Raw genomic sequence first — 22,442 nt, 5'->3', positions numbered from 1 at the left:
TGATCCTGGAACAAAGGAGGATCCTTGAACCTGGGATGATCCCGGAACGAAGGAGGATCCTTGAACCTGGGATGATCCTGGGACAAAGGAGGATCCTAAGCTCATGAAGGATCCCAAATGCTGGGCGTAGGATCCCGCCGGTTGGAAATATGATCCTGATGCCTGAGTCATTGTTGCTGGGCTGAAATGCACTCCTCTTGATCCACCCATATATTGAATGTCTGGGACCTCTGATGGCTGAGAAGTAATCATTGGAGTATCAAAATTCAAAGATTTGGGCATTAGTGGGGAATGATCCTCTGCCGTTTTCTTTTGCCTTTTGAGATCTCCGATTTCTCTGAGGATCCTGTCATTAGTTTCATCCTGCTGCTGCATACGATCCCTCATCTGCAAAATCAAAGTAAATATATCACTAGTACTGGGAACAGAAGAAGTTAGAGCAGAAGATGATGGTTTAGAGGAGATAGAAGTTGGTCTCTTCTCAGCATTTTTCTGAGATCCAGCTGGTGGTGGAGGCAAAGGTGGAATGCCAGTAGATGAATTGACTGCCGACATCGCTGTGGATGTATTCTTCAATGATGAAGCCATGTAACTCTTTGAAATGATTTCGAATAGAAAGTTTTCTTATGAATGAAGCACCAATTGCCCCACGGTGGGCGCCAAACTGTTTTGGTCAAAAATCACACAAGGATAATGCAACCAAACTCTAAGTAAACGGGGAATGATGCTTGGTTTGTTGAAAAAGTAAAGGATCACTTTAGTAAGAAATATGCAAGTGACACAAGGATTTATGCGAGGAAAAAGCCCTTGATCAATGTATGATCTCCGGCATAAAAAAACCTCGGGTGATGGCAACTACCGATCACCAAACTTCAATATAACAAAAAATGGTTACAACTTCGGATGATAATGAGCTGAGTACAAGGATCACTATAGTATCGAGTGTCTAAGCGTGTGAGAAATGTGTTGTGTGTCTTCCAAATGGGGAAGAGTGTTATATATACAAGTGTGAGTGGCCTATTTTAGGTAAACAAACTAATAATCAGCTCATTACCCCTTTAGAAATAAAAGTAAATCTAGCCTAAATTATCGCCCTTAAATCATGCCAAGTTTCCATATCCTTCACAACGTTCATCTCTGATTAAGCAAATGCCAAAGTTGTAAAGACGCGTCCCTTGATTGTGATGCTAAGAGCGGATCCTGCTAGACATTCCTGCAAAATGACATTAAGTTCAATGAAAGAAACTGTTAGCATGAGGATCCTATGATGGTCCGTGATCCTGATCCTGGAACTCTGCTGAGGATCACTATCTGCCAAAGAAACATGGATCACTGGTTAGGATCACATGTAAGGATCATGTATTATAAAAATCCAGCCCTAACAGATAATGCAACCAAACTCTCTGTTACGGGGAATGATGCTTGAATTATTGAACGATATAAAGGATCACTCTGAAATGCAATGAACAAATGACACAGAGGTTTATACGAGGAAAAAGCCCTTGATCAATGAATGATCTCCGACATAAAATACCTCGGGTGATGGAAACTACCGATCACCAACTCAAATTAAACAAGAAATGTATTACAACTTCGGATGATAGCGAGCTAGTTACAAGGATCACTATAGCGTAATGTGTATAAAAGTGTGTAATCGCCAAGTGAATGGTTACGAGCTGGTGAGAGCAGTTACTAGTGTGTGTTTAGCCAAAATTAGCCAAGTGTTTTTATCTTAGCTCGCTATCCCATTTAAAAATAGAAAAAATCTAAGCTAACAAACTTTCCGCAATTCATGCAAGTCTCCCACGAACTCCATAACGTCCATATTGGCCAAGCACGTGCGGAATAAACATGGAATATGCTCCAGGAATATCGCTAAGACCAGGTCCAAGCTCGTACTCCTGCAAAACAACATCATATTCAAAGTAGACAATCGTTAGAATATGGATCCTTACTATGATCCATGATCCTGGTCCTGCAACACTTCTGAGGATCACTAGCTAAAACAGAAGCAAGGATCACTAAACCCAACAGTAACTGAGGATCACTGATCATTGGTAAATCCACCCCTAACAATTGCCCCCAAAATATAAGGAGTAATATTGTAAATAACGAGTTATATTTTGTCGTCCTTATCTGCAACGAATCATCCAGCAAACTAGCCGTTATAAGCAGACTAGCCGTTGAGATCCTGACGTCACTGAGGCGACTATCCTGCAAAATCATCATTATAAATGGCAGTTAGAGATAAGGGCTAGAGAGCATTTAAATTCAAGCGTTTCTTCTTTAAATCCTCATTCGAAGACTCGAGCAGGTACTTCTCTCACTCCTTTTTCTCTTCATCTTCTTGCTCTGTTTTTCTTCTTCTCCACCATTATAATCAAAATGATGCTACGATCCTCACCGGGCAAGGATCACAAGAAGAACAGCCCCCTGAAGAGCCAAGGGATCATCAAAGATTCCATAAAAGAACGCTACTGCTTCACCGATCCACAAATCGATAGAATTCGCCATTGCTTCCCGGCGAATACCGTTTTCAAACCGTTTGATCCCACCTTTTTAAGCGACTATGCCTCTGAAACCTGGATAGCATTTCCAATCACCCCATTTACCATAGGATATACCTACCCTTTTCCAGCTTTCACTCAATCCTTCTTCTCTCTTGCCAGCATCTCTTTCATCCAGGCGATGCCTATGGTCTGGAGGGTCTTGATTGTCACACCCCCAAAATCCACCTGCGGAGTATCACCGCTTGGGAGCGTGACTGACCAGGATCAAGCCACCAATCATATCGAACACAGCATTTAATAATAAAAGTAGATAATTTAATTCATCACGACATGATTGATGTTCAAAACCAAACTTTGTTTAAGTAGCGGAAGCATGTAAGTAAACCCAACATAAATAATAATGTATCAAATGTCATAAGTGTTTAACAAGACAATCACGATCCAAGCCCACAACGACCAGCTCCTCCCTGTGCAAGCTCCATGTATCTAACGACCTGCAAGGCATGTAACAGAGGATCAACAACTAGTTGAGCGAGTTCACAGAAAGTAAATGCGTAATAGTAAGTTCGTTTGTAACATGTGGCTCTACTGGGCCGATAGTACGTTCTATTGGTGGGGGCTTCCCATGTTGTATAACCACTAGACTAGTCGTAACCATAAGTGTTCTACATATCCCGAGAACAGTAATACGTACAAGTTTACGTAGGTTTTACGTAAGTATCCTTCACAACCGAGGATAGGGGTACGCGGGGGTTTACGTAGGTTTTACGTAAGTGCCTGACACAACCGAGGCAGTAGTGAGTATAAGTTCACGTAGGTTTTACGTGAGTGTCCTTCGCAACCTGAGGACAGTGAGTAGCATAAGTATACGTAGGTTTTACGTATGTGTCCTGCACAACTGAGGACGATGGTATGGTAGTCTAGTAACAGTGTATGTACGAATCTAGTCAATCTCATTCCTTCAATCCCATTCCCAAGCCCTTGGGAATCCCATGCCTTAGTAAGAGTGTGAACTCACCTTGGTTTGCTCGGTATGTTATTGCTTCTAGGGTTAATTAATGTTTAAGTCCGTTACACACGACCTAAGTACATTGCACATGATTCGATGTAAGTGTTTGCATTCAATTAGGGTTTACAAGTCTTTGGTATCCAAATAAATGTGATTCGTGTGATAATTGTGCACTGAATAGCATGAGATAGATTGTTCACGTATACGATATCATCCAGCAACATACAATATCATACAGTTATATACAGTAAGGAACAGTAGCATGCAATTATCTACAGAAACATACAGTAAGCTTTATCACTGGTGTTTGCCATAACTCAGAACACTTATTCACTTATTCATACGTATAGAATCGACAAACTTGGACAACACAACCCACTTAATAAAATTCGGACCCATGTGCATCACCTAAACAAATTCGGACCCCTTTACATCATTAAAAGGTTGGACAGGGGTTTCCCCCTCACAAAAGTCGGACAGGGGGCTTCCCCCTTAAAAATTCGGACAAGGGGCACTCACTAAACAAAAGTCAGACTAATCCCCTAGCCATGAAACTCGGACCAAGGCCCTAACCTTGCCAAAAAGTCGGACACCCCACATGCGTTACACAAAAGTCGGACACCCCTTTCAAAAGTTCGGATCCATTAGCCTGTGATGTGGCCCGCTATTATGCCAGCCTAATATATTCCCCATTTTTCAACTATCACATATTAGTAAATCAATATAAACAAAGTAAGTGTTCAATAAGTGGCCGACCATTTGCTTGTTATCCCCTTTGACTTAATCAAACCACCACATACCCTATCATTGGACCGATTCAACATATTGGATCTGACAAATCCATTCAAAAGTCTTGAAACCTTTGATGTAATGTTTAGATCAATGCCACAACAACAACACACAACATCAACTCCATATTATATTACACAAAATCAGATTGTTCATACACCCCTAATCATCGATTAATGAGGGCACTAGCATGTGATGTCTAATCTATTTGTATTGAAACAAGTGTACCCTACTTCCTTCCTTGTCATACCTTTTACCACATCAAACTACCTAATTACTCACACATATATATGCATTGGCATAAATAAGTTGCCACATATCAAGCTATTATCAATCACATGCAAACTTGGAATATAATGGCCGACACATGCATTGATCATTATCAAATTGGCTGCACCTCCAATACATGTCACATACTCACATGTACTAATATTATAAGATATTGAGCCCACAAAACCAAGCAAACATCAATACAATGATATTACTAACCGAATAAGGGTTTACACTAGCCGTTAATATTAAATCATCACATCATGTCAACCGAGTTGTCAGTTTATGTATGCCACCCAAATCATGAAAATTCTCAATAAATAATACTCAAAGACCTCAAATAAAGTGTGGATGGTTTTCATGATGCTATTGGACCAACACCAACTTACTACAACCCTATTGGACCAAGAGCTATTGTTACCTCACCACCCCTTATACATCAAATATTAAAGTTGTAGACATGATATTGACAAACTCTATGCTTACAAGAACAACTAGCCAATTAGGATGAGATGGTCACAAGTAACTAGCCGACAACTCCTATAACTTGTCAGTAGATCACATGTTGATCAATTTAATAAGATTCAGTAGATTCATACAAATCAATTCAATCATATGCTCATACATATCTAATAATAGCAGTTAATACAGAATGTCAAACAACAAGCAATAATGATTCGATGACTAACCGAAATAGAAGAGACAATAATTTGGTTGATGTACGGCTCAAGTCTTTCACAGCTGCCCAACAGAGAGGTGACCGGCATTTACGCCCGTACAATGCCTCAAATGGAGCGGCTTGAATGCTGGTGTGATAGCTGTTATTATACGAAAACTCCACCAAAGGGAGATGCTTTTCCCAGCCGTTGCCGAAGTCGATAACGCAAGCCCGAAGCATGTCTTCGAGAGTCTGGATCGTGCGCTCAGACTGCCCATCCGTCTGAGGATGATATGCTGTGCTCATGTCTAACCGTGAGCCAAAAGATTTGTGCATTGCTTGCCACAGTTCCGAAGTAAAACGTGCATCACGGTCTGAAATAATAGAGGTTGGCACCCCGTGCCTAGAAACAACTTGTTTCAAGTAGATGTCTGCTAAGGTACAGAACTTATCTGTTTCTTTGATAGCCAAGAAATGAACAGACTTTGTGAGTCGATCTACGATCACCCAAATAGTATCATTCCCACGCTGGGATCTAGGCAGGCCAATAACAAAATCCATGGAAATTTCTTCCCATTTCCACTGTGGTATCCTGGGTTGCTTAAGTAGGCCTGAGGGTTTCTGGTACTCCGTCTTGACTCTCGCACAAGTCAAACATTTGCCGACGTAAGTTGCTATGTGGGCCTTCAAGCTAGGCCACCAGTATGTAGTTCTAAGATCGTGGTACATTTTATCCGAACCTGGATGTACTGAGTAGCGAGACTTATGAGCTTCATCCATCACAAGTTCCCGTAAACCGCCATATAGTGGGACCCAAATACGTCCTGTTACATAGTAGGCGCCGTCTTCCTTCTGTTCTAATCGTTGCCTTGAGCCGTGTAAGGCTTCAGCCCTGACGTTTTCTGGTTTCAATGCTTCCACCTGAGCATCTCGTATTTGTGCAGGAAGATCAGACTGAATAGTAAGCTGCAAGGCTCGTACACGCTTAGGTAAAGTATCCTTTCGACTGAGAGCGTCAGCCACAACATTGGCTTTGCCTGGATGGTACTTGATGGCGTATTCATAATCGTTAAGTAGCTCGACCCATCGACGTTGTCGCATGTTCAATTCCTTCTGCTTGAAGATATGCTCGAGACTCCTGTGATCGGTGTAGATGGTGCACTTGTGTGACACCCCAGGAAAACCAGTAAACGATACAACTTACCTAGCTTCCTCAGTAACCGCATGCTAAATTTCGAGACGAAATTTCTTTTAAGTTGTGGATAATGTGACAACACGAGTTTCCAAGAGTTCTACTTGACTTAGTAGTTGTTCAATAGATGTCATTCCTAAATACATGATGTGCCCTATATGTGTGTTTTATATATATACTTGATGTGCATCATTGGTTTATGTTATCATATGGTGGTTTTAATTTATGTTGTGTAAATAAAACAAAGGATGGATTCCTAGCCGAAATACCCACACCCGCATTGATATGTGTATTTTATATTAATAATATATGTTTAGTTAGTTATTAAATGTTGACCCACACCCCAGCCCGACGAGAACCCCACCTCAACGAAAACTCCATGTTTTTGTCTGCACCGATTTCGCCAAAGAATGGGCTTTGGGCCCAAGAATGTTCGGCTGGCCCAGTTGCAGTTGTGTTTACGTATAACCGGTAGATCAGTTATGATAGACCACTTGGAGAACCCTAGACACTCAACCACACTTTTAATCGACGGCAGTTGCCCCCTCCATCGAAGCTTTTCTTATGTTTCTGCATTTGTTCGGTATGTGAATCTAGTATTTTTGGGTGATTTGATTTCATATTATGCGTGTACATGCTAAAGATTATATGTGTTACTTGATATAAAGGTTTAATAGCTTTATAGGTAATGATGAGATAAGAATTGATGACCTTGGATGAGTAAACGGCAGTCATGTGGCCTCATCAATCCATGTGCATTCTAAAAAGCAAATGAAGGCCATGTGAATTAGTAAATCTGATCTCATCTAACCATGTGCATCCAATCATGTTGCTTGAATAGTCAAAGATGCATGCTCATAGTTTAATAGTAGGAATTGATATTGGAGGTCCAATGAGAGGTTGGTTATGCATTTTTGGTCCAATCACACCATGAGAACATTAACAATTGTCTGCCATTGAAGTTGGAATTGATAAAAGTAATATGATGAGCATATGATTTCGATTTGTTTTGTATAATAAGGATCCTCGTAATATGATGATGATATGATCGATCTAATCTGATTATAAAGCATGTATTTTATTGATGATGATTGGAGTACATGTGCATGATATAGATCGGCCCAATCATATACCATAAAAGTTTAGTAAATGTCGGCCACTGTGAATTGGAGGGATGATATGATTTCATGTTGTGGGTTTCATTAATTGAGTATATGTGATGTGTGGTTGTCGGCCACCATGGGTAAACCCTATTGACTATTTGATGTTATGCATGAGAAGCAAAAAAAAAAAAAAAAAAAGGATAATATTCACATGATCGGCTATTAGGTTTATTCTTGCGAGTGGGTTGTCAGGGACATGTGATGTCTCATAGGTGCATAATTAGATTGAGAGTACATGGAAATATGATAATGCATGTGATTGATAGTAGCCATGTGATTATTAATCATATATATATAGGTATTGTTTGTGTGGTTCGATGATAGCATGTAAAAGATGGCTGTTAGCATGTTTAGGGTTTCTTGTTGAAGTTTGCAACTGATGTGTTGATGATGATGAGATACCCCGACGAAAACATTACCTCGACGAAAACACTTGGGGATTTCGTTGCCCAAGTGTTTTCGCCAACAAAGGATTTCGGCCCCAATGTTTTCGGCCCAAGTGGATTTCGTGATATATGTGATTTTTTCTTGTGGTCTCTGTTAAGTCTGTAACTCGGTTAATTAATAGCTCAGTTAGGTTATTAATTCTTATAAATGTAACTTTGCTAAGTTAAGCATGTAACCTTGTTAACTGTGTAACCTTGTTGGTATATGTTAACCCAGTTAAACTTGTTAACCCTGTTAAAGTGTGTTATTGGTGACTACATTAAATTGTGTGAATTGCATAATATTGACTTACGGCTTACGTGATACATAAGATTAACTGCCAAGCACTTTGTGATATAGATTGTGTGTGAAACTTGTCCAACATGAACTAACTGTGTGTAAATGCATACTCTAGGCTTTGATTGATTTCTTGTGAGCACTTAACTTAGCATACCGAGCAAACCAAGGTGAGTTCACACTCTTACTAAGGCATGGGATTCCCAGGGCTTGGGAATGGGATAGAAGGAATGTGATTGAATAGATACGTACATACACTATTACTAGACTACCATACCATCGTCCTCGGTTGTGCAGGACACATACGTAAAGCCTACGTATACTTATGCTACTCGCCATCCTCGGTTGTGAAGGATACTCACGTAAAACCTACGTGAACTTATACTCACTACTGCCTCGGTTGTGTCAGGCACTTACGTAAAACCTACGTAAACCCCCGCGTACTTCTATCCTCGGTTGTGAAGGATACTTACGTAAAACTAACGTAAACCCCATACGCGCTACTGTTCTCGGTTGTGAAGAACACCTATGGTTACGCATAGTCTAGTGGTTATACAACATGGGAAGCCCCCACCTATAGAACGTACTATCGGCCCAGTAGAGCCACATGTTACCAACGAACTTACTATTACGCACTTACTTTCTGTGAACTCGCTCAACTAGTTGTTGATCCTCTGTTACATGCCTTGCAGGTCGTTAGATACATGGAGCTTGCACAGGGAGGAGCTGGTCGTTGTGGGATTGGATCGTGATCGTCTTGTTAAACACTTATGACATTTGATACTTTATTATGATGGGTTTTACTTATACGCTTCCGCTAAACTGTGATAACTTACTTATGTTATGGAACACCTTTCATATGGATTTGGTTTGGTTTAATAGCAATTACTTTTACTATATATATTGTTCTATATGATTGGTGGCTTGATCCTGGTCAGTCACGCTCCCAAGCGGTGATACTCCGCAGGTGGATTTTGGGGGTGTGACAACTTGGTACCGTACAGGTAATGTCGCCATATCTTAAGCGTGAAAACGACAGCTCCCAGCTCTAAATCGTGTGTCGTGTAGTTCCGTTCATGAATGCTCGACCTGGCGCTAGCTTGAGCTATGGGTGCTGCTCCTGGAGTTAGCTCGATTTGAAATTCGACCTGGCGATGAGGCGGTAGCCCAGGTAAATCTTCAGGAAACACTTGAGGAAAATCGCGTACAACTGGTATATCCTCTAGTCTCTTTGCTTTCGTCGATGCGTCTGTAACAAGTGCCAGAATGGCAGTGTGACCCTTTCGCAAACACTTCTGGGCCTTCAGGAAGGAAATGATGCCAACCACGGCACCACTTTTGTCGCCTTGAACTTCGAGAGGTTCCTTACCCGAACGAGGAATACGAATGATCTTCTCCTTACATAGGATCTCTGCCTGCTGCTTGGATAACCAATCCATACCGATGATGATGTCAAAACTACCCAGAACTATAGGAATGAGGTCGATGGAGAAAGTCTGACCAGCGAGGATAAGATTACCACCTTGAACTATATGTGTTGCTTCTAGACTTTTACCATTAGCTAACTCTACGACATGTTTGGTGTTTAGGGGAGTTGGTGTACGCTTTAACATTTGGCTAACTTTCAAAGACACGTAACTTGTATCCGCACCCGAATCAAACAATACAGTAACATAAAAGTTGTCAAGAAGAAACTTACCCATAACTACGTTGGGATCATTTCTGGCATCACCCTGCCCCAACACAAATGCACGAGCCCTTGCTTCGTTGCCGTTGTTGTTCCCACCGTTGTTGTTGTTGTTGCCATTTCCCTGATTGTTGTTATTGTTGTTGTTGTTCTGGTTCCTGTTTAGCTGAGGGCAGTGCCTTTTGAAGTGCCCTTCTACGCCGCAATGAAAACACCCCTTGTTGCCCTGTTGCTGATTCTGCTGTGCTTGTGGCTGCTGCTGATTCTGGTTCGCAGGCCGAGGGCTTCTACAATCTTTGGCCTCATGACCCATCTTGAGGCATCTTTGACAGCGACCCTTGTTACACTGGCCACTGTGGTGTCTGTTGCAGTTGTTGCACTTTGGGAGGTTCCCTCGATATCCGCCCTGCCTGTGACTGCCTGAAGAGTGCTGACTGGGACTATGATAACTGTCAGTCTTCCGCTGCTGAACCTGAGACTGAACTGAAGCTGATCCCTTGCTGGAATCCCCATCCCATTTTCTCTTGTTGTCGCTGGGAGTAGCAAGTGTAGTAGCAGTGGTAACGGTAGCAGTAGCGCTGACACGTTTAGGCAGCCTGTTATGTTCCATTGCCTGGTCCGTGAGGCGATGCGCAAGGCGTTGAATAGTCTGAATGTTGTCAAGATTAGCCGATTTTACATGGCTCTGAATTTCTGGCGCTAACCCTTTGAGATACAACTCGATACGCTTAATTGGAGGGTCCACCATAGTTGGGCACAGCACAGCCAATTCGTTTGACCTCTTGGTATAAGCCTCGATCTCTGACCCAATCATTTTCAGATGGTACAACTCATCTTCCAACTTGTGAATGTCTTCCCGTGTGCAGTATTCCCTTTTGATCAGTTCCTTGAAATCATCCCAAGGGGTGGCGTTAGCAGCTGCCAATCCTAAAATCTGCACTTGCGCGTTCCACCAAGTTAGCGCAATCCCTTCTAAGGTACCAGTGGCATATTTGACCCTGCGAGCCTCAGGGCATTCACACATTTCGAATACTGACTCTAGCTTCTCAAACCAATGGAGGAGTCCCACTGCTCCCTCCGTGCCACTGAACGTGCTTGGACGACAGTCCATGAAGTTCTTGAAAGTACAGACAGGTTGCTGAACGTGTTGACCTAATGTGTAAGAACAAAATGAGGTTAAACATAAGAGTTGGTTAGGAACGTAGGATCTAAAGATCCTAGGATGAGTTACGACTGCAGGGTATACCTCCTGCGTTTGCAGCTGCAAGTGCCGCAGCTACTCGTTCATTGATAAGTGCCGTCAACTAGTCTTGAGTCATGTTCACACGTCCAGACATGATCTTCATAGTAAAAGTAGTGTAAGTGAGAATGGTTCGCGAGTAGTGCGATGACAGAAGAGTGTAAGCACATAGGTGTTCTCAAGCAATAACAAATAGTGAGCAATGTAATTTGAGCATACTACGAGCAAAGTTCTATGCAATTCTAGCATGTAGGCAATAAACGTAAACCTTATTACCTAGGATGTTGAGTCTTGCACGTGGAGCGAAGCGTCGTTGTAGATCGTTGAGAGCACTGTTCTGGTTATAGTCTGGTTTTAATAAAAACGTTTTCCCATATTAAAACCAAGTTCTCTATAACCAATGGCTCTGATACCAATCTGTCACACCCCCAAAATCCACCTGCGGAGTATCACCGCTTGGGAGCGTGACTGACCAGGATCAAGCCACCAATCATATCGAACACAGCATTTAATAATAAAAGTAGATAATGTAATTCATCACGACATGATTGATGTTCAAAACCAAACTTTGTTTAAGTAGCAGAAGCATGTAAGTAAACCCAACATAAATAATAATGTATCAAATGTAATAAGTGTTTAACAAGACAATCACGATCCAAGCCCACAACGACCAGCTCCTCCATGTGCAAGCTCCATGTATCTAACGACCTGCAAGGCATGTAACAGAGGATCAACAACTAGTTGAGCGAGTTCACAGAAAGTAAATGCCTTAATAGTAAGTTCGTTTGTAACATGTGGCTCTACTGGGCCGATAGTACGTTCTATTGGTGGGGGCTTCCCATGTTGTATAACCACTAGACTAGTCGTAACCATAAGTATTCTACATATCCCGAGAATAGTAATACGTACAAGTTTACGTAGGTTTTATGTAAGTATCCTTCACAACCGAGGATAGGGGTACGCGGGGGTTTACGTAGGTTTTACGTAAGTGCCTGACACAACCGAGGCAGTAGTGAGTATAAGTTCACGTAGGTTTTACGTGAGTGTCCTTCGCAACCTGAGGACAGTGAGTAGCATAAGTATACGTAGGTTTTACGTATGTGTCCTGCACAACCGAGGACGATGGTATGGTAGTCTAGTAACAGTGTATGTACGAATCTAGTCAATCTCATTCCTTCAATCCCATTCCCAAGTCCTTGGGAATCCCATGCCTTAGTAAGAGTGTGAACTCACCTTGGTTTGCTCGGTATGTTATTGCTTCTAGGGTTAATTAATGTTTAAGTCCGTTACACACGACCTAAGTACAGTGCACATGATTCGATGTAAGTGTTTGCATTTAATTAGGGTTTACAAGTCTTTGGTATCCAAATAAATGTGATTCGTGTGATAATTGTGCACTGAATAGCATGAGATAGATTGTTCACGTATACGGTATCATCCAGCAACATACAATATCATACAGTTATATACACTAATGAACAGTAGCATGCAATTATCTACAGAAACATACAGTAAGCTTTATCACTGGTGTTTGCCATAACTCAGAACACTTATTCACTTATTCATACGTATAGAATCGACAAACTTGGACAACACAACCCACTTAATAAAATTCGGACCCATGTGCATCACCTACACAAATTCGGACCCCTTTACATCATTAAAAGGTCGGACAGGGGTTTCCCCCTCACAAAAGTCGGACAGGGGGCTTCCCCCTTAAAAATTCGGACAAGGGGCACTCACTAAACAAAAGTCGGACTAATCCCCTAGCCATGAAACTCGGACCAAGGCCCTAACCATGCCAAAAAGTCGGACACCCCACATGCGTTACACAAAAGTCGGACACCCCTTTCAAAAGTTCGGATCCATTAGCCTGTGATGTGGCCCGCTATTATGCCAGCCTAATATATTCCCCATTTTTCAACTATCACATATTAGTAAATCAATATAAACAAAGTATGTGTTCAATAAGTGGCCGACCATTTGCTTGTTATCCCCTTTGACTTAATCAAACCACCACATACCCTATCATTGGACCGATTCAACATACTGGATCTGACAAATCCATTCAAAAGTCTTGAAACCTTTGATGTAATGTTTAGATCAATGCCACAACAACAACACACAACATCAACTCCATATTATATTACACAAAATCAGATTGTCATACACCCATAATCATCGATTAATGAGGGCACTAGCATGTGATGTCTAATCTATTTGCATTGAAACAAGTGTACCCTACTTCCTTCCTTGTCATACCTTTTACCACATCAAACTACCTAATTACTCACACATATATATGCATTGGCATAAATAAGTTGCCACATATCAAGCTATTATCAATCACATGCAAACTTGGAATATAATGGCCGACACATGCATTGATCATTATCAAATTGGCTGCACCTCCAATACATGTCACATACTCACATGTACTAATATTATAAGATATTGAGCCCACAAAACCAAGCAAACATCAATACAATGATATTACTAACCGAATAAGGGTTTACACTAGCCGTTAATATTAAATCATCACATCATGTCAACCGAGTTGTCAGTTTATGTATGCCACCCAAATCATGAAAATTCTCAATAAATAATACTCAAAGACCTCAAATAAAGTGTGGATAGTTTTCATGATGCTATTGGACCAACACCAACGTACTACAACCCTATTGGACCAAGAGCTATTGTTACCTCACCACCCCTTATACATCAAATATTAAAGTTGTAGACATGATATTGACAAACTCTATGCTAACAAGAACAACTAGCCAATTAGGATGATATGGTCACATGTAACTAGCCGACAACTCCTATAACTTGTCAGTAGATCACATGTTGATCAATTTAATAAGATTCAGTAGATTCATACAAATCAATTCAATCATATGTTCATACATATCTAATAATAGCAGTTAATACAGAATGTTAAACAACAAGCAATAATGATTTCGATGACTAACCGAAATAGAAGAGACAATAATTTGGTTGATGTACGACTCAAGTCTTTCACAGCTGCCGTTCGGTTTCAAGGAGAGCGAGAGAGAGAATGCGAGAGATGGGGTGATTAGGGTTTCTGTAAGTTATCAACTTCGTGCACGGTTTAAAACCAAACTCTTATCCGATAGCCACTGGGCCGAGGCCCATATATTGTTTTCGTTGGTGAGCAGCGGACGAAAACACTTAGGTGTTTTCGGACATGATGTGTTTTCGGGTGGGGGCATTTGAGTTGGGGTGATTTCGTGATGGATGGTGTTTTCGTGAGGGATGTTTGGCATGTGCTCCATTAATACTCAAACAACCCATATATTAACCAACATATAACCATATATAAACACAAAACAACACTTGCATTGCACATCAAGTATAACATATCAATCACAATACGATTTAACGTACCACGCACGTGTACAGTTGTGAAACAAACAAGTCGTGTCAACTAACAACTTAAACGATTAACGTGCAATAGTGCGAAGACGGAAATCTTGGAAACTCGAGTTGTCACATTGATCACCCTTGAAAGGATTATCGAACAGCAGGGTATTGATCTAGGAATGTCAGAGCTTTCAGAAATGTATGATCTTGTTAGCTATGGGTCTCACCGATATCTGCTCAAACATAAGCCCGGCCAAGAACATCCTGTCTTTAAAGCCACTAAAAACGACACCAACTGGAAACGGTGATTCTTCTTTGTCAGAAGGGATTCTATCCCTGACGGAAAGGATCTGCCTAGAAAGTGGACCACTCATGGTAGAATAGAGGATCCTTAGAAGGATCACTAGATGAAAACTTGCTTCTGACCAGGATCACTAACATGTTTTCATTCTTTTATGCAGCTATTTCTGTCTCTCATCTCTTCAAAACACCTGCAACGAAGGAAAGGCTTGCTGCTTTCCGAAGACTTGATCCTGCAACAAGATCGTTCAAAGCAAACACCCAGGATTCTCAAGAGGTATCCTCAGGTTCTGTCACCATGTCAAGTAAGTATTCGTGTTTATATGTGATTAAATGATTAAATAAAATAAGGATACTTATCTGTTTTGAATGTGTAGGTGCTGGAAAATCCTCAAGATCTGCCTCCAAATTCAGTGTTACTAACCTTGACACTGTGCGATCCTCGAAGAAGAAGCTTCCTGCCAGTCCAACTGCTTCGATCCCCAAGGCACCCACTAAAGGCAGAGGTGGCAAGAAAAGGAAGACCTCTAAAGCTGAGAATCTACAAGGCTTGCCTCTGCTTCGTCACCAGTTCCTAGAGTACTTTAATGTGGTAAGGATCACTGACTCATCTTAGGTATCCTGCTCACTTGAGGATCACGTGATCCTGATCTTTACACCATCTTCTTTGCAGAAATTTGCTAAGATTGAAGACTACGTTGGAAACGTTAAAGAAATTGAGCAAAAGTACTCTGATCTCCAATAAGTTGCTGTGCTCAAGGATCACAAGATTGCTGCTCTCGAGAAAGACCTCCAAGATGCCAAGACCCAGACGGCTAAAGTCCTGATCAACACTGACTATGAGAAGCACGAGCTCATGGAGGGTGCCAAGGTCTCTGCTGCTATTGCTATGTACAAGACCAAATTACAGATGGCCCTGGAAGCTCAGGATCCTGAGTTTGACAGGAGCAACTGGGATGTTGAGGGCTGGAAGGCTAGGCTGGCTGAGCTGGAGGATGAAGAAGAGGCTGAGGAGATTCTAACAATCGAGGCTGGAGGCAGTGGCAAGGATCAGGGTGGAGAGGCAAGCGGAGCTGGAGATGGTGATGTAGCGAAGGTGTAGGCTGCAGCAATGGGCGATGATGGACACTTCTAGACATAGCCGGAGCCCATTTTTTAGGTTGGATAGTGGTTTTATGGTTATGGTGTTTTAATCTCGAACAATGATGGTTGGTCTGTACTTTGAACAATAGTTTTTAGGGTTAAGGATCTATGATCCTCTGAACAATAGGTAGGATAATAGGTGGTGGAGGGATCCTCTGTTTGGGGGATGAAGCCACTTGTTATCCTGCCGCCTTTTATTTCCTGCACTGCTATGACCGCATGAACAATGGACACCCTTTGCCAACCCATGTGGACGGGCCACGTTTTGCCGGTAGAAATGTGGGTTGGCAATTTTGACAACCTTAAAGGGTTAAATATTTTGTGAATAAATAAAACTTTAACTTTTTGACTTATCATGTGGTGTTATCCTTGTATATCCTTAAATTTTCAATTGTTTTGATATACACTTGTCTGAATAGGAAAAGTCAAACAAATTAAGTTCAAAAATTTTAGGATATGATCCAGGATCAAATATCCTATAGTCGAAAAGTTCCAAAAATTAGTATATTTTAAGGATCATAAGTTCAGTTGTCAAAGTATAAGGGTTATTCAAATTGTTGGTGCAGTTATCTGTCCACTACATCTTCGTTCGAGTCTTAGGTCAGGGCTGATTGTATCGTGCACAGAAATCGAGAAACCATGTTTTAGTCATGGTTTCGCTTATATGTCATAGAGATAGGTTTCGCTCATAGGGTAACTTGTAGTTTCGCTTATCTGTACACAGGGTAGTTTCGCTCATATGGACATGTGGTCCTTGGAGCGAAACCTCAACCCTATATAAAGGGTCTCATGAGCGAAACTAGACAGAAGTTAGGTTGAGGTCTTGTATGGTACGGCGAAGCCCTGCCGGATTATCTCCAGCGCTTGTATGTTGTTAGCAGATCAATAAAAGAGACGTTAAATAGTGAAATCAAGCTAAACAAAGACTGAATCAATGAATTCCGCCTCTGATTCAGTCTGAGAACTCTTCTAATCGACTCGTTAGGTCGTCTCGCGATCCTACTAGTGGTATCAGAGCTCAGGAGGAGGAGTTCTGCAGTATTCAGCTGATTTTCATTGAGATTTCTTGCTTCTACACCTTCTTTATTCAATTCAGAAAATTTTACCGGTTAAAATTAGATCAAAATTTCACAGACTGTGCGTAATTGGACATTGGCAAACCCTGGAAAGTTTCGGACCTAAATACGGACTAAAAATGGATCAAATGACCTTCGGACTAGGTTTCGCTTATTCGGAAATTGTGTAGTTTCGCTTATTTGAACAACTATTTTCGCTTTTGTGACCAAAGATCAGAGGTTTCGCTCCAAATTGCATGAAGGTTCCGCTCTTGTGTCACCAAGGTTTCGCTCCAAAGGACTAGTCTGGGGTTTCGCTTTTAGGGTTCATCAAGGTTTCGCTTATTTAGACAAACTTTAGTCTCGCTTATTTGAACATGAGTGGTTTCGCTCCATGTACACATCAACAGGTTTCGCTCCAAAGAACATCTGGGGTTTCGCTTTTACAGACAAAATCCTAGTTTCGCTTTTGTGGACTATCTGGTTTCGTTTTTTTGTACAAACACCAAGTTTCGCTTGAAAAACGCATTACCGAATCATGGATACAAATTTCTTTAATATGACTAAAGAAACATTTGACAGAATAAATGTATTAAAGAAAGAATTTGATTCATTTTCAGGTTATCCAGGAGAAAACACAAAGACTATCATTGAGAGGTATAGACATCTTGTTCGTTCAATGTCCAAAATTGGTATAACCAAAAGACCAGAAGAATGGGTTGAAAAATTTGTCAGTGCTTTACCTCAAGAAGAATGGGAAAATTATATCTTGAACTTGAAGATTTCTGGAGAACTTTCCCAACTGACAATTTATCCACTCATTGAAAAGATTGAAGAACAGATGGTGATCAATGCTGAAAATAAGAAAAGTCAAAATGATGACCAAAGGGGAAAGGAACAGATTGAGATGAAAGATGATGATAAACAGATATTGGGATTGAAGAAAACTTGTGAGATGCTGAAATCCGAAAATGTTAAACTGTTAAGTGATTTGAACAGTTTAACATTGGAAAACAATAAATTGAATGAAAGTGCAAAAATCTTTGAAGATAAAATCAAAATTTTTGAAAATGAAAAATTAAAAATGGAAAAAGAATTTCAAAGTCAAATAAAAATTCTTGAAGATGGGAGAAATGTTTTTAGTCAAAACAACATCGAAAAGCAAAAAATGATAAATTCCCATCTTCAGAAAATTATTAAACTTGAAAAGGAAGGTGAATGTGCTCGAAAGAAAATCAAAGAGTTAGAAGAAAAGGATGAAAGCAAAAAGAAATCTTCAGAAAATGAAGATTTCTGGATAAAGCCTGAGAACAAAAACTTGAAAGCAAATGAAACAAAATTTCAAGAACAGATAAAAGCTTTGGTCAATGAGAAGTCTGTTCTTGAAAACATTAAGATGGAAAATGAAGAAACAATCAAGTCTCATTTTGAGAGAATATTTCAGCTTGAAAATGAAGCTAAAAATTCAAGGAACAAAATTGATGAACTTGAGACGAAATTGAAAGGTTTTGTTACTTCATCAAATATTTTGAATATATTCCCTGTCCAAAACCGATCAATTCTGTTCCAATAAGTGACGATGTCACAAACTTTGACAATGTCAAAGTTGAAGATTGTGATGAGAAATTTGATGATGAAAATGAAAAAACTAAAAAACAAAAATTGTTTTTGAAATTAAAAGAAAAATTTCAGAAAACTGTTCTACCATCGACTGAAAAGGAAGAATGCTCTAAGCAAGAACCTTTGAAGAAGAAAGTGGAACAGAAACAAAAAATAAAAAATGAGAAAAATGTTCAAAAAGATAATAAAAGCTCATCAGATCGATCATCCAATCAAAATCAAAAATCACAAAAATTGAAAAATGAAAACTCAAAAACTATGGCAATAAGTGGTGCAGGTCGGACCACAATGCTCAAAAGTCAAATCCAGCAATCAAAAGGAAAAAGGAATATCATCAAGCCAAACAATGCTATGATCTGAGCATTTGGTGTGAAGATGGTACATGGTACGATAACAGAATGTGTTACCGATGTGGTTATCAAGGACACATTGCTGTTAACTGCCAAGGTTGGAGTTATGAGACGAGGAGATGCTTTAACTGTCAAATTAGAGGTCACATTGCCAGAGATTGCCCAAGGAGATCAAATGAAAGATTGAGGGTTAATTCTTAGAAATTGGCAAAGATTCCAGTCAATGTCAAGCCCCATGAACAGAAGGTTCTAAAACCTAAAGTTCAAGAACATACAATTCAAGAAAAGAAAGTTAAACTTTCACAGGGGCAGAAAGACAGACTGAGAAAGAAGAGGAAGAAGGCGAGAGAATATTTGGAGAAGATATTGTCCTCGGGTTCATCTGGTGGATCAAATAAGAGTTCTGATGAATCGACTCCCTCGAGTGCAAAGTCAAGCCAGGCGAATTCATCGGATACAAATCCGAGGACGAAAGAAGAAAAGAAGAAGAAGAAAATGGTCGGCGATGAATCTGACATGTCAAAGTCATACAAGCCACCTTCAGGCAATGAATCTGATAGGTCAAAACCAGACAAGCCATATGCAGGCAATGATTCAGGTTCGTCAAAGCCAGAGGAGCCATTGGTTGAGGTAAAAATGGAGAATTCAGGTTTAATAATGGATGATGCAAATTTTCCACCATTGTTGAAAAAGAATTCAAAATTACCCAAGGATCGTCAGGCTTGGGTGAATCTGTTTAAATAGAAAAAAAAAACTTGACTTGCCGGAGTTCCCAGGTTGGTATGCGTGGAACATGAATCGGCACATTTCTTGAGAAATTTCACTCTGGTGATATTTCGCCTTATATGTGGTAAATCAGGGACATTAAGTTGTACTTGTTTTTCTACAAAGTGATATTTGAGATCTAAAACTGAAACTGTAAAATCTGTTATGTGGATGAAGAAAACAATGTGATGAAGTGACCCCGAATCTATAAATGATTGGTAAACAAACTAATTTTTCTGGAAAAACCATTTTGATTAAAACAAACTTAAGTGTTTTGAGATCATAAGGGGGAGTTCTGATTGTTTACGCCAGGTGGATAGAGAATTGAAGTGATTCTCATCAAGTTGTCAAGTTTGTACAGTTTGTTTCAAATTTCCCAGAAAATCAAAATTGAAACATATTTTGATTTTAGGGGGAGAAAAATTTTAAAAAAATTAGAAAATTTGAAAATGTCAAAAACATAAAAAATAAAAATGAGTTTTTGTTGCACAAAAGAGGAAATGATAGTACATCAGTGGACTATCACAGCATGCTAAAGAAATGTAAAGTAAAAATGTGATAAATAATCTCACTGTGGATGTGTCAGTAGGTTTTCGCACATTTAGTAAACTGTAACGAGATATAAACCTAAATTCAAACTTGCTTATTCTGTGGGTTAACAAAACTGCTTGGATATATAGGTAACCCATGAAATCTTGTTTGAAAGGTCCCTTATTCTGAGATACTAGGTCTTTATGCTCAGTGATATCTGGGGTATTATCCCGGGACTTCTGCTGTATGGAAATACTGACCTAGTCCCCGAATAATGCTTTCCGCAAATGCTTGAAACATAGCATCGCCCTCGGCAAGCTGATGAAACAATAAAATTGATAGTCGTTGCTGTTGTAATCAAAAGATCCTCTAAAGGGGACATACCAAAAGTCGAAGCCGTCATCTCTCTGCGTATACGGAAGTATCGACCCGAGCTCTCACGGCCCTCGCACATAACCCCTTTACAGATATCATCTGTGGTATACTCACCTGTAAGACTGAATATTGGGATCTGGATACGGGAGTATATTCAAGTAGTGGGACATACGGATAAGTTTAAGTTATTAAGACACTAATTGCGTATCTCTAAATAGTTGAACTTTGTGTGAAAATTTAAGTGGACAAACATACTGACAATCTAGGTAAATTATTTAGAACTTAAAATGTAATCAAGCTTAATGGTGTTGGTGTTATGTCTCAAAACTGATATGATCCTCTTGCACGAACACACAAAAATAATGTTTGTACATATTTCATTTCTGCATTTAATGTTTGTTATTGCTTTTATGTTTCATATTTTGAAAAATCCAAAAATATTTTCGACAACTGATGTTGGAGAGCTGATATTCAAAATTTCAAAGGATAAACATGATGAACAGATGGTTTGGTTAATTTGTTTTGAAATGTTTAATCAGATTTTGGAAAGTTTCAAGGTTTGATAAGTTTTACATGTGAAGATTCTCAAAGGTTTAGTTGATTCATTAAGTTGAATCACAATTTTGTTTGTTTGTAATAGAGTGTTTGAGTCGTGCAGGTTTCTGATCCTGTTGCTATGGAAAGCCAAGAGATACATCAGAATCTGAGAAGAGTTTAAACTGATAAAGCCAGGATTTGATTTCAATGGTGATAACAAATTCCAGACGGCGATCCCAGCTTGATGATAGGGGGAGTCTGATGAGAGTTAGAGCCAGAGAAAGATCCGGGTACATGATTCCAGGGAGAGTTCCTGAAGAAGACCGATCAAGATTGAAGAGTTGTCATGTTTGAAGACTCTCACTGAAGATTCCATCAACATTCAAGGGGGAGTCTGTTGGTGCAGTTGTCTGTCGACTACATCTTCGTTCAAGTCTTAGGTCAGGGCTGATTGTATCGTGCACAGAAATCGAGAAAACATGTTTTAGTCATGGTTTCGCTTATATGTCATAGGGATAGGTTTCGCTCATAGGGTAACTTGTAGTTTCGCTTATCTGTACACAGGGTAGTTTCGCTCATATGGACATGTGGTCCTTGGAGCGAAACCTCAACCCTATATAAAGGGTCTCATGAGCGAAACTAGACAGAAGTTAGGTTGAGGTCTTGTATGGTACGGCGAAGCCCTGCCGGATTGTCTCCAGCGCTTGTATGTTGTTAGCAGATCAATAAAAGAGACGTTAAATAGTGAAATCAAGCTAAACAAAGACTGAATCAATGAATTCCGCCTCTGATTCAGTTTGAGCACTTTTCTGATCGACTCGTTAGGTCGTCTCGCGATCCTACACAAATGAATAATGGATAAAATCAAAACAGTTAAGGATCATACCTGAGAATCCAAGTTAGGATCCTAACCTTTGACATTATAATCAGGATAACCATAAGACAAACCTTAGTAGAAGGTAAGGATTAAGGATCCTTAGTTGTTTAACTTCGAAAACCTGAAATAGAATATAACTTGGGACTAAGCCAACATATAAGACAAGTTAGTAACTGGGGACAAGCCCAACAATTTTGGGGACAAGCCCAAAGGATAACTGGGGACAAGCCCAAAGGATGGTGTGTAAACTGGAGTATGGCCCTT

The sequence above is a fragment of the Helianthus annuus genome, chromosome 4, assembly GCF_002127325.2.
Source record: "Helianthus annuus cultivar XRQ/B chromosome 4, HanXRQr2.0-SUNRISE, whole genome shotgun sequence".
NCBI classification, from domain to species: Eukaryota; Viridiplantae; Streptophyta; class Magnoliopsida; order Asterales; family Asteraceae; genus Helianthus; species Helianthus annuus.
Note: the sequence above shows the minus strand (reverse complement) of the source record.